Here is a 17,264-nt window from a genome sequence, read left to right on the forward strand (position 1 = left end):
TCACACACACACACACACACACACACACACACACACACACACACACACACACACACACACACACACACACACACACACACACACAAACTGACCTCAACTTCCCTCTTTTACTGACCTCAACTTCCCTCTTTTGGGATGAACACAGGTCTGCGCTTGCGATTTCTTTTACTAACGAACAAAAAAGATTTTTAATTTTATTCTACAGTTCCACACGTCCCTCTGTGAAAACATGATGGAGACAGATGCAGGACGTGGGTCCTTTCGTGAACAAATGTCAATGGGGTGGAGACTGGTGAACGACTTCTGACCCCATGTGATGTATTTACCTACTTTGCATACTTTATAATTTTTTTTTATTCTGCCTGTTATGTGCAGCAAACAGTGAACTTGGTACCTCCACGTTCTAATGACACACTACATGCTTTTGTTTTTATTTTTACTTTTCAGAGGACGCTCTGACCCAACACTCAGTCTTACAGGAAGCTCTGCTTCCCTGTGACTCAGACACAGACATGATGTAGTTTCGAACAGAGGATGTGAACCAGTGGTCATCACACCTAAATCTGACCACAGACCATGTAAACAACAACACCCTCCTAAAGGAAGCCATAGATGGCGTTACTGCAGACACCACTAAGCTACTGAAACATTGGATGCTACAGGCCACAAATCGAGCCTGTCTAAATTACAGTTTGTTCAAACAAAGGTGTTTTTCTGGGTCATTGTAATTACAGCTGATGGCAAATCCATCTCACCCAACAGAGTTAAAGCAATTTGAAACCTGCCTAAATCGTGCACGTAAAAACAGCTGATGTCTTTTCTAGGTCTTTGTTCTTATTGTAGGACTTTCGTTCCTAACTTTACCTTCTCTGAGGCCCCACTCAGGGTTCTGATGCAGATGTCTTCATCGTCCACTTCTTGTCTCACGTGGACGTCTGAGGCTGAACAACGTTCACTGACCTCAAGCTTGCTCTTCAGTCGGCTCCTACTTTGGGTCTCCCTGATCTGACCCTACGCGACCTTTCACTCAAACAGTGGATGAGAAATCAGGTTGTATGACTTCTGTTCTTTTGTCCTCATACTTTGATTCTTTTGGAATAGATTACATCTTTCTACAGCCCGATGGCTTAGATGCAACACCACTTTGCTCAACATGCTGACCATTACTATCAAGAGGTCGTCTTGAAGTCTGGCTCTTTGCTAAGACACTACTCTGCTCAGGCTGCAGAGTTGATCGCGTTGACTGAAGCTAGTAAACTAGCAGAAGGAGAGTCTGTTACCATCTACACAGACTCCACAGGTGCTCTGTGGAAGCATAGGAAGTTTTTGAAGTCTAATTGCAAACCTATCTCACATTATGATTAGGTTCTGCTTTGCTGGACGCTGTCCTGCCACCTACAGCTAATGCTGTTTGTAACTGTCCGACTTACTTAGTTCAGGAAGAAGCACTGGGACTCCAAACGGTGGCGAGGCCCCTTCCAGGTCCTTCTGACGACCCACAGAGATCGCAGAGAGAGCGACTTGGATCCACTCCATCTACTGCAGGAAGGTCCCAGATCCGACAGACGACCCTCCATCTACATCTACACGGAGAAAACCACCACTGACGAAAGGAACTGAGAAGAACGACCCTCGCTGTGCTCACACACGCACTGAGGCGAGGCTGCGTTGACCATTCAGCTAAAGGTGTGAGCCAAGCGCCGCCTGAAGCTGCGCCGGTGAATCACACTATCAGACCAACATCTACACACACGCTCCTGAGAAAACACACACACGAGCAGCCTTGAGTTGCCGACGCTGGACGACGTGTAGACTCTTCACATCACAGGAGTGACGGTGACTCAGACGACATTGGGAGGAAACCTGGCAGTGATAACAAATCCCAAGTGTCTCTGTGATCAGCTGATCACAACCTGAAGAACCCCAACGAACTGTCAATACTTCAACACACTAGTTGGAAACAATCTAACGCTACTGGGGCCCATTTCAAGAAGGAGGTTTAACAAACTCTGAGTTAAAACGAAACTCTGAGTTGATCTAATCTGAGTTTGCAAACCTGGAGTTTTCGGTTCCAGAACAGCTGAAAAGAGTTGGTTTAAGCAACTCTGAGTTGACTGACTCAGAGTTAAGCACGTGCACCGCGACGATACAAAGCCCTGATCAATGGAGTGAAGATATTACGAGTCACCATGGCAACAGGACAACAAAAGACGTCCGGAAATGGATATGATACGTCAAGCATATAACGACTACGAGTCTATATTCCGTAGAAAAGGCAACACGGCTGCAGCGGCGAAAGAGAAAGAATTAGCTTGGAAGAAAATAGCTCCTCGAGTCAATGCGTAAGTTTACTTTTTAATCATACAGTGTTCAGCGTAACTAAATAGTAAATAATTTTAGTATTGTTATTTTTCACTCGTAAAGTAAGGACTTTTTCACTCATCTAAGGCGTTACTTCAGTAATTGCAAATACCGACGTTTGTATGAATTAAAAGTGCAGTGTTATGTCTATGCATTTTTAAAATTCCTGTTGTGGTTGATGTGGGATTTGTAAAGTAATGATAATTCAATAATCCAATGCGTTTTATGGAGAGCGATTATTACATTAATCTAATTAGGTTTTTAAAAGTTACCCAAAACACGTAATAATATAAGAAATTAATTTCAGTTTTTATGTAGGCGCAATCCTGCAGACATAGAAGAACGTGGCTAAAAATGAAATGTAAAAACATAATTCAAACAGGTATAAGGCACCATCATGTCATGGGTGAGGACTATCTGACTTTACAATATTTGACATATTAAATAACTAAATAGCATGCAGAGTATAGCAGTGCAGCAGCATTTTCAACATGGCCGAATGTTTTCACACAGTTAAACATTTGACTTCTACTCAGCCAACAGAAAGAAGGCAGAGGCTAGAACAACTGGTGGAGGACCTGCACCTCCACCTCTGACGCATGCAGAGGAGAAGGCCCTCAGCCTGAACACTGGAGAGAGGCTGAGGCTGAAGGAATTCATCAGAACCCGTCACTCCCCAGGATACATGTGCATGTGTAAAATGTAAGAGGTCTACCTATATATTTGATTTTTTACATAGGCTACTTTTGATATATCCATTTCTTAGTTTCTTTTACTTTTCTTAGAGTCTGGGCTGGGTTCTTTGTTGGTCTTAACAGATTCTGATGGTAATATATGAATCCTCCTGTCACAACAGAGGCCCAGGATGTTGTAAGTATACTACTAAATAAAGCTTAAATTATTATAAGCAGTATTATAAAGTGTAATATTAATACAGTTTATACACATCACATGATTTGTGTGATGTTTGTGTTGCGTAGCTTAAAGGATGTAACTTGATCTCCAAGTATAGTGACTTTATTATCTCCCCTCTGCCCCAGAGTGTGGAAGAACAGCAGGAGGAGGTCAGTCACATTCTGCTGCACAGATGCACACAGTTCAGTGATGTTCAGTAAATGCCAGAGTTCAATTCTGTAAGAGTAAAGAGGAACATGTCATTTCAAGATGTCATGTAACTCTAAATCTTCTGTATTTTAAGTTACCGGTTATTGAGTTGTATAAACTAAATCTCAAGGAAATGTTATACTTGTACCACAAGATTGAAAAGCCAGATCTAGAAATTGAAATTCCCAAACACAAGCTGGAGATGAGTGTATAGTTAAAGGTGAATTGTATGAATTATTGGAAGAATCATAAAATCTAACAATTGCCTTTGTATTTGTAGGAAATGAAAAAAAAAAACAAATAAATTATGATTTACATCTATTCAGTTTCTTTTATTGGTGGTGGTGGTGATGGTTGATTAAGACATTAAAGCAAATATGTCCATCCACTCTGCAGATCACTGTGATGGAAGGAGTCTTCCTCAGGGTCTTGTAATTTTAGGGCAGGGTGTTGCTCCTCTCTAATAATTGCAATATTGTGGAGAACAACACATGCCACATTAATGTCACAGGCCTCTCAGCTGTTACCCTGAGGTGACGTAGTCACTGAAGACGTGCTTTCAACAGGCCTATGGTCATTTCCACCCGGGCTCTTGTTCTGCAGTGACAAAGCGCTGCTGGGGGCCTGCTTCAGGTTCTGGGTGAGGGGTCAGTAGTGTGGGCTGCCATTAACCCCTATCTCCAGCAGAAAGCCGTCAATCTCTCCTAGAAGAAAGTTCACATTACTTTAGTGCTGCATAGAAGTGTTCCTGTGAGTGCATGCATTGAAATAAGTGTATAGGACATACATGTACTTAACACAGTGCAGCCTGTTATTTAGGGTTGACTCACTATATATTCATGAGTTCACGTTTATGATATGTGCAGCATCACATATGATCTTGGTGATGTAAACAATGTAATGTCAGTTACAGTGACCATTAGAAAGAGTAGTCAGTGAACCTGCACATTTATCAGTTAATTTCAGATCACAGCAAGATATTATTAACTGATCATCATTTTTCAGATTAGCCTCAATGAAACAAATTGATTACCACATACCTGCAATCCTGTGAAACTCCTCTTTAATGGCTTTAAGGAGTTTGTGTCAAGGAAAGCGCTTGAGGTCGAACTTTTCTACATACAGTGGCTTCACTAATGTGCTCAGCATCTCCAAAGTTATAAAGAAAACTACCGTTTGCAAAAAAAAAAACGTAACGCAACACGAATCTGTTCAGATGTAAAAGCACGGCCACGATGGGTGATGTGTTTGACATATGGGTGAATAAGATTATTAATATATGTATGGAGTCTCGAGAAAAACGTTACCGCTCAAATAAATATGCACGGCGATATGACAGAAAATTAACTCGTGGCGTTAAAATCCTCTCGCGGCGTAAATTCAATGCCGTGTGAATTAATACAGCGTCCTCATCTACAGGATCCTTTAGAAACGGACATTTTGGTCTCTGCGCGAAGGAAACAGGTGAAATCTATGAATGAACTGAACGATTAAACTAAGTATTTAAACACTGTTCACTTTAAAAAGGGGCGGAGACCGAAGGAAACTCTGGGTTTCCCGAATAAAACCTGCTCGCGACCAGGTTAGGTTCACAGAGTAAGTTTCCATAGTAACTGACTCTGAGTTTCGATTACCTCGCTTCTGAAATGGGCTTAAACTTACCCCGCTTTACGGGTTTAAGTAACCCCGCTTTCTGAAACCGAAAACTCTGAGTTTTCCTCATTTCGGGGTTAACAAACTCAGAGTTTACACAAAACCACCTTCTTGAAACGGGCCCGCGTTCAACAGGAAGAAGCAGATTGTTACGAGACATCAATTGTAACCATGCTTTGTTAGACTTCATTTTATGTTACTTGGATTGTTGCCTTTAGCATATGATGTTTCTATGTAACTTTACACACTACTTTTGAATGAGAAAATTTCACATAATTCACAACACTGAGTTTAAATATCCTTAAGTTCATTTGGTGTTTAATTTGCTCACAATCACTTTATTCACTGCTACAATTAGTTTTATCCTTTATCTATAGATGAAAGACAACAGAAGCGGAAAAACGCATCATCATTCTGGTTAAATCCCTGAATCTCCTATTCGCTCTAGACGCAAATGTACAATTAAAGATCCGAAAGCATGAAATCTATCTTAAGAATATATGAAATAGAACCCCACCGGAAACCTATGGCTATCATACATTAATTGTCTTTATTACATTACAGTCGAATGGCCGTAGACATGTTGTTAGCAGAGAAAAGAGGCGTTTGTGTTATGTTTGGAGACGCATGTTGTACTTACATCCTGAATAACACTGATTCTAATGGTATTGTGGCGAAGGTGCTCCACAGCCTTCAGAATCTCAGCTAACTCTGGTATAGATTCTTCCTCTTGGAATTGGCTAGATGAAATGTCTGGAAAATGGAAATCTGTTCTCATGTCCGCAGCTGTTTCCTTTATCATTGAGATGGCTGTGATTCTCTTGTTTGGTTGTTGCGTTATCCCACTGGTTAGAGGTCTCATCATGCGTGCGACCTTAGCAACACTCTCGTATCAAATGACACAATGCACTATGTTCAAAAACGCCAACTCTAATTCACGTAATGACTTTGACAATGGTCTTAGGCTATCTGACCACAAAATATAATCTGATACAAATATGATTATGGGCTTATTTTCTTCACATGCTAATACAGAGGTTATTCTTGTATAACTACCCACCAAAAACAGCTCCCAACCTTTTGTCCCTAAGTTACTTGCATTTTATGTGAAGGTGTATTTTGGATCTTGATGAGTTAATACCCTTATTGTTTCATTTGCAAGGATCTTTTATTATTACAGAATGTGATGTTGACAATTTTTCTTCTTAGTGGTTGATTAATGTGTAATCAAAAGGGGGGAATTTTATGGGAAACATTGTGTCTTCCTTACTTCTATGCAGTTATTATATGATTTATGACTTATGTCCTGCAATTAATATCTTATGTTTTGTCTTACTGTATGCATTTGACATTTGACCTAGATTGTTCAATGGTTGTCTCTGCCTGATAGACTCTCAACTCTAGCTCCCAAACCCAAGGTCAGGGAGTTGTGTCTCTGTCTGTTGAGATTTGGTGCTCCTTTCTCACAGATAGTTGGACGTCAGCAATGCAGGTGTGAAAATGTAAATATCTTCTCACACACTGTGACAGCGAGGAGATGGTGCATGTAATTTGATTGGGTTAGAAAGACATTCCACCCTAGTCAGACAGAGAAGCTAAAAGGCAGAAGCAACTTTAGGATCGTGGGCTCTTTGCATCACACCTTCGTGGTGTGTGCACTGATCTCCCCAGCTGGTTTTTGGTTTGTTTATGTGCACGATCAACATCCATGCTTTTATTTGCTTTCCCCATTATTTTTATTTTCTTTATTATTTCAATAAATCGCACAAAAGGACAACTCTCTCATCTGCTTCTTTATGGAACAGTTCCACCACACATGACCATTAGAGGCTGTTCTGGTGGAAACCAATGCAGAAACACTAAAACATCATTTTTGAGCTTTTCAGGCCATAAGAAAACTAGTTTAAACCTCGACCTTTACAACTGTGCTTTTATGGTGTACTGAGCTGTTTTAAAGTAGCCTGGCATCAACACATGACCAGTAGAGGCTGTTCTGAATAAATCCAATGCATAAACAGTAAAACATCGTTTTTGAGCTTTTCAGATCATAAGAACACTAGTTTAAACCAAGACATATGCAGCTGTACATTTAGGAAGCATTGAGCTGTTTGACAGTATTCTGGCATCAGAACATGACCATTAGAGGCTGTACTGTTGGAAAGCAATGCAGAAACACTAAAACATTGTTTTTGAGCTTTTCAGGCCATAAGAAAACTAGTTTAAACCACGGCATACGCAACTATGCTTTTAGGGTGTATTGAACTGTTTGACAGTATCCTGGCATCAGAACATGACCATTAGAGGCTGTTCTGATGGAAACCTATGCACAAAAACATCGTTTTGGAGCTTTTTAGTTTATAAGAACACTAGTTTAAACCAAGGCATTTGCAACTGTGCTTTTATGGTGTATTGAGCTGTTTTAAAGTTGCCTGGTATCAGAACATGACCATCTTAAGCTGCAATGTTAGAAACCAATGCAGAAACACTTAAACATCGTTTTTGAGCCTTTCAGGCCAAAAGAAAACTAGTTTAGACCACAGCATCTGCAACTGTGCTTTTAGGGTGTATTGAGCTGTTTTAACATAGCCTGGCATCAAAACATGACCAGTAGAGGCTGTAATAATGGACACCAGTGCAGAAACACTAAAACATCGTTTTTGAACTTTTTTAAGTCATAAGAACACTGGTTTAAACCACGGCATTTGCATTGTGCTTTTAGGGTGTAATGAGCTGTATTAGAGGCTGCTCTGATGGAAACCAATGCAGAAACACTAAAACATCGTTTTTGAGCTTTTCAGGTCATAAGAACACTAGTTTAAACCATGGCATATGCAACTGTACATTTAGGATGCTTTGAGCTGTTTTAAAGTAGCCTGGCATGAGAACATGACCTTTACAAACTGTATAGTAAAAACCATTGCAGAAACCATAAAAAATCGTTTTGGAGCTTTTCAGGTCATGAAAACACACTAGTTTAAACCACGGCATATTCGACAGTACATTTAGGATGCATTGAGCTGTTTGATAGTATCCTGGCATCAGAACATGACCATTAGAGGCTGTTCAGATGGAAACCAATGCAGAAACACTAAAACATAGTTTTTGAGCTTTTCAGGCCAAGAGAAAACTAGTTTAAATCACGGCATATGCAACTATGCTTTTAGGGTGTGTTGACCTGTTTGACAGTATCCTGGCATCAGAACATGACCAGTAGAGGCTGTAATGTTGGACACCAGTGCAGAAACACTAAAACATCGTTTTTGAACTTTTTTAATTCATAAGGACACTGGTTTAAACCACGGCATATGCAACTGTACATTTAGGATGCATTGAGCTGTTTGATAGTATTCTGGCATCAGAACGTGACCAGTAGAGGCAGTTCTGAATGAAACCAATGCATAAACACTAAAACATCGTTTTCAGGTGATGAGAACACTAGTTTAAACCAAGGCATATGCAACTGTACATTTACAATGCATTGAGCTGTTTGACAGTATTCTGACATGAGAACATGACCATTGGAGGCTGCTCTGATGGAAACCAATGCAGAAACACTAAAACATCGTTTTTGAGCTTTTAAGGCAGCAGAAACACTAGTTTAAACCACGGCAATTGCAACTATGCTTTTAGGGTGTATTGACCCGTTTGACAGTATCCTGGCATCAGAACATGACCATAATAGGCTGTAATGTTAGAAACCAATGCAGAAACACTAAAACATCGTTTTGGAGATTTTTAGGTCATAATAACACTAGTTTAAACCAAGGCATTTGCAACTGTGCTTTTATGGTGTATTGAGCTGTTTTAAAGTTGTCTGGCATCAGAACATGACCATCTTAAGCTGTAATGTTAGAAACCAATGCAGAAACAATAAAACATCTTTTTGGAGCTCTTTAGGTCATAAGAACACTAGTTTAAATCAAGGCATTTGCAACTGTGCTTTTATGGTGTATTGAGCTGTTTTAAAGTTGCCTGGTATCAGAACATGACCATCTTAAGCAGTAATGTTGGGAACCAATGCAGAAACACTAACACATCGTTTTTGAGCTTTTCAGGTCGTAAGAACACTAGTTTAAACCAAGACATATGCAACTGAACATTTAGGATGCATTGAGCTGTTTGACAGTATTCTGGCATCAGAACATGACCATTGAAGGCTGCTCTGATGGAAACCAATGCAGAAACACTAAAACATCGTTTTTGAGCTTTTCGGGTCATAAGAACACTAGATTAAACCAAGGCATTTGCAACTGTGCTTTTATGGTGTATTGAGCTGTTTTAAAGTAGCCTGGCATCAAAACATGACCAATTATAAACTGTAACGTTAGAAACCATTGCAGAAACACTAAAACATTGCTTTTGAGCTTTTCAGGTCATAAGAACACTAGTTTAAACCAAGAAATTTGCAACTGTGCTTTTATGGTGTATTCAGCTGTTTGAAAGTATTCCGGCATCAGAACATGACCTTTAGAGGCTGCTCTGATGGAAACCAATGCAGAAACACTAAAACATTGTTTTTGAGCTTTTCAGGCTGTAGAAACACTAGTTTAAACAACGGCAAATGCAACTCTGCTTTTAGGATGTATTGAGCTGTTTTAAAGTAGCCTGGCATGAGAACATAAACCATTATAAACTGCAATGTAAAAAAAACAATGCAGAAACACTAGAACATCGTTTTTGAGCTTTTCAGGCTGTAGAAACACTACTTTAAATCAAGACATATGCAACTATACATTTAGGATGCATTGTGCTGTTTGACAGTATTCTGGCATCAGCACATGACCATTAGAGGCTGCTCTGATGAAAACCAATGCAGAAAAACCAAAACATTGTTTTTGATCTTTTCAGGCTGTAGAAACACTACTTTAAACCAGGGCAATCGCAACTCTGCTTTTAGGATGTATTGAGCTGTTTTAAAGTAGCCTTGTATGAGAACATGACCATCTTAAGCTGTAATGTTAGAAACCAATGCAGAAACACTAAAACATCGTTTTTGAGCTTTTCAGGTCATGAGAACACTAGTTTAAACCCAGAAATTTGCAACTGTGCTTTTATGGTGTATTGAGCTGTTTTAAAGTAGCCTGGCATGAGAACATGACCATTAAAGGCTTCTCTGATGGAAACCAATGCAGAAACACTGAAACAGTTTTTGAGCTTTTCAGGTGATGAGAACAGTAGTTTAAACCAAGGCATTGGTAACTGTACATTTAGGATGCATTGAGCTGTTTGACAGTATTCTGGCATCAGAACATGACCATTGGAGGCTGTTCTGATGGAAGTCAATGCAGAAAAACTAAAACATCGTTTTGGAGCTTTTTAGGTCATAATAACACTAGTTTAAACCAAGGCATTTGCAACTGTGCTTTTATGGTGTATTGAGCTGTTTTAAAGTTGTCTGGCATCAGAACATGACCATCTTAAGCTGTAATGTTAGAAACCAATGCAGAAACAATAAAACATCTTTTTGGAGCTCTTTAGGTCATAAGAACACTAGTTTAAATCAAGGCATTTGCAACTGTGCTTTTATGGTGTATTGTGCTGTTTTAAAGTTGCCTGGTATCAGAACATGACCACCTTAAGCAGTAATGTTGGGAACCAATGCAGAAACACTAACACATCGTTTTTGAGCTTTTCAGGTCGTAAGAACACTAGTTTAAACCAAGACATATGCAACTGAACATTTAGGATGCATTGAGCTGTTTGACAGTATTCTGGCATCAGAACATGACCATTGAAGGCTGCTCTGATGGAAACCAATGCAGAAACACTAAAACATCGTTTTTGAGCTTTTCGGGTCATAAGAACACTAGATTAAACCAAGGCATTTGCAACTGTGCTTTTATGGTGTATTGAGCTGTTTTAAAGTAGCCTGGCATCAAAACATGACCAATTATAAACTGTAACGTTAGAAACCATTGCAGAAACACTAAAACATTGCTTTTGAGCTTTTCAGGTCATAAGAACACTAGTTTAAACCAAGAAATTTGCAACTGTGCTTTTATGGTGTATTCAGCTGTTTGAAAGTATTCCGGCATCAGAACATGACCTTTAGAGGCTGCTCTGATGGAAACCAATGCAGAAACACTAAAACATTGTTTTTGAGCTTTTCAGGCTGTAGAAACACTAGTTTAAACAACGGCAAATGCAACTCTGCTTTTAGGATGTATTGAGCTGTTTTAAAGTAGCCTGGCATGAGAACATAAACCATTATAAACTGCAATGTAAAAAAAAACAATGCAGAAACACTAGAACATCGTTTTTGAGCTTTTCAGGCTGTAGAAACACTAGTTTAAATCAAGACATATGCAACTATACATTTAGGATGCATTGTGCTGTTTGACAGTATTCTGGCATCAGCACATGACCATTAGAGGCTGCTCTGATGAAAACCAATGCAGAAAAACCAAAACATTGTTTTTGATCTTTTCAGGCTGTAGAAACACTACTTTAAACCAGGGCAATCGCAACTCTGCTTTTAGGATGTATTGAGCTGTTTTAAAGTAGCCTTGTATGAGAACATGACCATCTTAAGCTGTAATGTTAGAAACCAATGCAGAAACACTAAAACATCGTTTTTGAGCTTTTCAGGTCATGAGAACACTAGTTTAAACCCAGAAATTTGCAACTGTGCTTTTATGGTGTATTGAGCTGTTTTAAAGTAGCCTGGCATGAGAACATGACCATTAAAGGCTTCTCTGATGGAAACCAATGCAGAAACACTGAAACAGTTTTTGAGCTTTTCAGGTGATGAGAACAGTAGTTTAAACCAAGGCATTGGTAACTGTACATTTAGGATGCATTGAGCTGTTTGACAGTATTCTGGCATCAGAACATGACCATTGGAGGCTGTTCTGATGGAAGTCAATGCAGAAAAACTAAAACATCGTTTTTGATCTTTTCAGGCCATAAGAAAACTAGTTTAAACCACGGAATATGCAACTATGCTTTTAGGGTGTATTGACCTGTTTGACAGTATCCTGGCATCAGAACATGACCATAATAAGCTGTAATGTTAGAAACCAATGCAGAAACACTAAAACATCGTTTTGGAGCTTTTTAGGTCATAATAACACTAGTTTAAACCAAGGCATTTGCAACTGTGCTTTTATGGTGTATTGAGCTGTTTTAAAGTTGTCTGGCATCAGAACATGACCATCTTAACACTAGAACTACTAAGGGACGTACACCTTTACATATACCCCTAACTACGGCTGGGTGTTCACTTGTCCACCACGCTTCAGCTGGCACCCTGCCAAGAGCCGCTTTTGTTACGTAAAGAGGGCCATCACCGACGCACTCTGTGGGGTGGGACGCATGGGCTCGCTGACCCTGCTGCTGCCTGCAAGGCAGAGCAGGGTTCCTACTCATGTTCCTATGAGTCTATGAGTGACATCCACTGTTACAATGTTCCACCGCTATGTGCTTGGATTTACAACGTGAAAGGACGAGTGCCATTGTTGCGGTCTCACCGAAGGAAGCAATGAAAAACATCAACAATACAATAAGACAGCTTTGCTGCTTTGCTTATTTACAAAAAAACTAAATAAAGTCCACACATTATTTCACTGTAACGTTACTAAAAATTGCAGAAAAGACGACAGTACACCGCTCACCCATCTAGTTTTAACAAATGTGCAATTAAAAATATATTATAAACCAAAAAACGCTTGAAAGCGTTTCGATTTTATATTCCATTTATTTCGTTATTTCCCCTTTCACCTGTACCACATAATAAGTCATTGCAGAGCTACAGCCATGTTTCACCAGCCGCTTTCGGCAGTGAGTCATAGACGGACGTTGTTCTGCCCGCTTTCATGTAGACACGGAACTCTTCACAGTTTTTTTAAATGTAGATTTTGTTAATTTCGTTATTCATATACAACAACATGCAAATGCTAAAAATTACTGAAAAGATGACAGTATACCCATTAAGTTTGGGTGAACAGAAAACGCTTGAAAGCGTTTCCGTTTTATATTTCGTTTATTTCGTTATTACTCCTTTCACCTGTACCACATAAAGTCATTGCAGAGCTACAGCCATGTTCCTACAAAGTTAACCAGCTGTTTATTTCGTTATTACTCCTTTCATGTCCGTCTGGTGAATGAAAGTGGGCGGGGCCATCCACGTCCAAGAGCAGGGACACTGGGGTAAGGGGAAACACGCATCAACACGCAGGACAAAGATCTGCGTTTCTCTGCTGCTACAGCCTCGCTGCGTTGGGTTGTTAGTGTCCCTTTCACCTGTACCATATGAAATGTGTTCCTACAAAGCTGATCAGCCGCTTTCAGAATCAGAATAGTTTTTATTCCCCAGGTTTGAACAGGGCAAACATAATTTTTAAAGTTGTCTGGCATCAGAACATGACCATCTTAAGCTGTAATGTTAGAAACCAATGCAGAAACACTAAAACATCGTTTTGGAGCTTTTTAGGTCATAAGAACACTAGTTTAAACCAAGGCATTTGCAACTGTGCTTTTATGGTGTATTGAGCTGTTTTAAAGTTGCCTGGTATCAGAACATGACCATCTTAAGCAGTAATGTTGGGAACCAATGCAGAAACACTAACACATCGTTTTTGAGCTTTTCAGGTCATAAGAACACTAGTTTAAACCAAGACATATGCAGCTGTACATTTAGGAAGCATTGAGCTGTTTGACAGTATTCTGGCATCAGAACATGACCAATGGGGGCTGTTCTGATATAAACCAATGCAGAAACACTAACACATCGTTTTTGAGCTTTTCAGGTCATAAGAACACTAGTTTAAACCAAGACATATGCAACTGTACATGTAGGATGCATTAAGCTGTTTGACAGTATTCTGGCATCAGAATATGACCATTAGAGGCTGTAATCTTAGAAACCAATGCAGAAACACTAAAACATTGTTTTGGAGCTTTTTAGGTCATAAGAACACTAGAATAAACCACGGCAACTGCAACTGTGCTTTTATGGTGTCACAACACATGACCAGTAGAGGCTGTTCTGAATGAAACCAATGCAAAAACACTAAAACATCGTTCTTGAGCTTTTCAGTTGATGAGAACACTAGTTTAAACCAAGGCATATGCAACTGTACATTTACGATGCATTGAGCTGTTTGACAGTATTCTGGCATGAGAACATGACCATTGGAGGCTGCTCTGATGGAAACCAATGCAGAAACACTAAAACATCGTTTTTGAGCTTTTCAGGCAGCAGAAACACTAGTTTAAACCACGGGAATTGCAACTATGCTTTTAGGGTGTATTGACCTGTTTGACAGTATCCTGGCATCAGAACATGACCATAATAGGCTGTAATGTTAGAAACCAATGCAGAAACACTAAAACATCGTTTTGGAGATTTTTAGGTCATAATAACACTAGTTTAAACCAAGGCATTTGCAACTGTGCTTTTATGGTGTATTGAGCTGTTTTAAAGTTGTCTGGCATCAGAACATGAACCATTTTAAGCTGTGATGTTAGAAACCACTGCAAAAACACTAAAACATCGTTTTGGAGCTTTTTAGGTCATAATAACACTAGTTTAAACCAAGGCATTTGCAACTGTGCTTTTATGGTGTATTGAGCTGTTTTAAAGTTGTCTGGCATCAGAACATGACCATCTTAAGCTGTAATGTTAGAAACCAATGCAGAAACATTAAAACATCTTTTTGGAGCTTTTTAGGTCATAAGAACACTAGTTTAAATCAAGGCATTTGCAACTGTGCTTTTATGGTGTATTGAGCTGTTTTAAAGTTGCCTGGTATCAGAACATGACCATCTTAAGCAGTAATGTTGGGAACCAATGCAGAAACACTAACACATCGTTTTTGAGCTTTTCAGGTCGTAAGAAAACTAGTTTAAACCAAGACAAATGCAGCTGTACATTTAGGATGCATTGAGCTGTTTTACAGTATTCTGGCATCAGAACATAACCATTAAAGGCTTCTCTGATGGAAACCAATGCAGAAACACTAAAACATCGTTTTTTAGCTTTTCAGGACATAGGAACACTAGTTTAAACCAAGGCATTGCAACTGTGCTTTTATGGTGTATTGAGCTGTTTGACAGTATTCTGGCATCAGAACATGACCATTAAAGGCTGTTCTGATGGAAACAAATGCAGAAACACTAAAACATCGTTTTTGAGCTTTTCAGGTCATAAGAACACTAGTTTAAACCAAGAAATTCGCAACTGTGCTTTTATGGTGTATTGAGCTGTTTGACAGTATTCTGGCATCAGAACATGACCATTAGAGGCTGTTCTGATGGAAACCATACAGAAACACTAAAACATAATTTTTGAGCTTTTCAGGTCATAAGAAAACTAGTTTAAACCAAGGCATTTGCAACTGTGCTTTTATGGTGTATTGAGCTGTTTTAAAGTAGCCTGGCATTAAAACATGACCATTATAAACTGTAATGTTAGAAACCAATGCAGAAACACTAAAATATCGTTTTTGAGCTTTTCGGGCCATAGGAACACTAGTTCAAACAAAGACAAATGCAGCTGTACATTTAGGATGCATTGAGCTGTTTGACAGTATTCTGGCATTAGAACATGACCATTTTAAGCTGTAATGGTAAAAAGCAATGCAAAAACACTAAAACATCTTTTTTGAGCTTTTCAGGTCATAAGAAAACTAGTTTAAACCAAGGCATTTGCAACTCTGCTTTTATGGTGTATTGAGCTGTTTTAAAGTAGCCTGGCATCAACACATGACCATTTTAAGCTGTAATGTTAGAAACCAATGCAGAAACACTAAAACATCGTTTTTGAGCTTTTCAGGTCATAAGAACACTAGTTTAAACCAAGAAATTTGCAACTGTGCTTTTATGGTGTATTGAGCTGTTTGACAGTATTCTGGCATCAGAACATGACCTTTAGAGGCTGCTCTGATGGAAACCAATGCAGAAACACTAAAACATTGTTTTTGAGCTTTTCAGGCTGTAGAAACACTAGTTTAAACAACGGCAAATGCAACTCTGCTTTTAGGATGTATTGAGCTGTTTTAAAGTAGCCTTGCATGAGAACATAAAACATTTTAAGCTGTGATGTTAGAAACCAATGCAGAAACACTAAAACATCGTTTTTGAGCTTTTCAGGTCTTAAGAAAACTAGTTTAAACCAAGATAAATGCAGCTGTACATTTAGGATGCATTGAGCTGTTTTACAGTGTTCTGGCATCAGAACATGACAATTAGAGGCTGTTCTGACAGTATTCTGGCATCAGAACATGACCATTAGAGGCTTTTTTGATGGAAACCAATGCAGAAACACTAAAACATCGTTTTTGAGCTTTTCAGGTCATAGGAACACTAGTTTAAACCAAGCCATTGCAACTGTGCTTTTTTGGTATATTGAGCTGTTTGACAGTATTCTGGCATCAGAACAGGACCATTAGATGCTGTTCTGATGGAAACCAATGCAGAAACACTATAACATCGTTGTTGAGCTTTTCAGGCCATATGAAAACTAGTTTAATTAACGACATTTGCAACTCTGCTTTTATGGTGTATTGAGCTGTTTTAAAGTAGCCTGGCATCAACACATGACCATTTTAAGCTGTAATGTTAGAAACCAATGCAAAAACACTAAAACATTGCTTTTGAGCTTTTCAGGTCATAAGAACACTAGTTTAAACCAAGAAATTTGCAACTGTGCTTTTGTGGTGTATTGAGCTGTTTGAAAGTATTCCGGCATCAGAACATGACCTTTAGAGGCTGCTCTGATGGAAACCAATGCAGAAACACTAAAACATTTTTTTTGAGCTTTTCAGGCTGTAGAAACACTAGTTTAAACAACGGCAAATGCAACTCTGCTTTTAGGATGTATTGAGCTGTTTTAAAGTAGCCTGGCATGAGAACATAAACCATTATAAACTGCAATGTAAAAAAAACAATGCAGAAACACTAGAACATCGTTTTTGCTGAACGAGTACAGTAAACTAAACCATCTTGGCTACTGGGTAGGTGAGGCTGGGGAGTTAAATACAGGTGCTCTGATTAGTCTGAGGGGTCACAGGTTGTGGATACTGGGAACCGGAGAGTGACAGGAAGGTTTAACAAAATAGAAACAGGAGTGCCAGATGACATGAATCCTGACACATCCGCAGACCTAAGCAAAGGACTGAGACAACTATAAAGACAGGTGCGTTCTA

At 39.2% G+C, this 17,264-nt stretch overlaps 2 long non-coding RNA genes across 3 annotated transcripts; one reads left to right on the forward strand and one right to left on the reverse strand.

Moving 5' to 3' along the window:
• The first annotated feature begins 121 nt into the window (after positions 1-121).
• Positions 122-3,542, forward strand: LOC129604517 (uncharacterized). Of its 2 annotated transcripts, XR_008695446.1 has the most exons (4): positions 122-2,342; positions 2,898-3,063; positions 3,180-3,231; positions 3,402-3,542. It is a non-coding gene; the product is annotated as an uncharacterized LOC129604517 (long non-coding RNA). The 2 variants fall into 2 exon arrangements; XR_008695445.1 differs by having other exon boundaries at positions 2,898-3,231.
• On the reverse strand, positions 3,363-4,942 carry LOC129604518 (uncharacterized). Its single transcript, XR_008695447.1, has 2 exons — positions 4,506-4,942; positions 3,363-4,169 (listed from the first exon to the last, which is right to left on the reverse strand). It is a non-coding gene; the product is annotated as an uncharacterized LOC129604518 (long non-coding RNA).
• Positions 4,943-17,264: the final 12,322 nt, after the last annotated feature.

Source organism: Betta splendens, chromosome 8 (assembly GCF_900634795.4).
Source record: "Betta splendens chromosome 8, fBetSpl5.4, whole genome shotgun sequence".
Classification (NCBI taxonomy): Eukaryota; Metazoa; Chordata; class Actinopteri; order Anabantiformes; family Osphronemidae; genus Betta; species Betta splendens.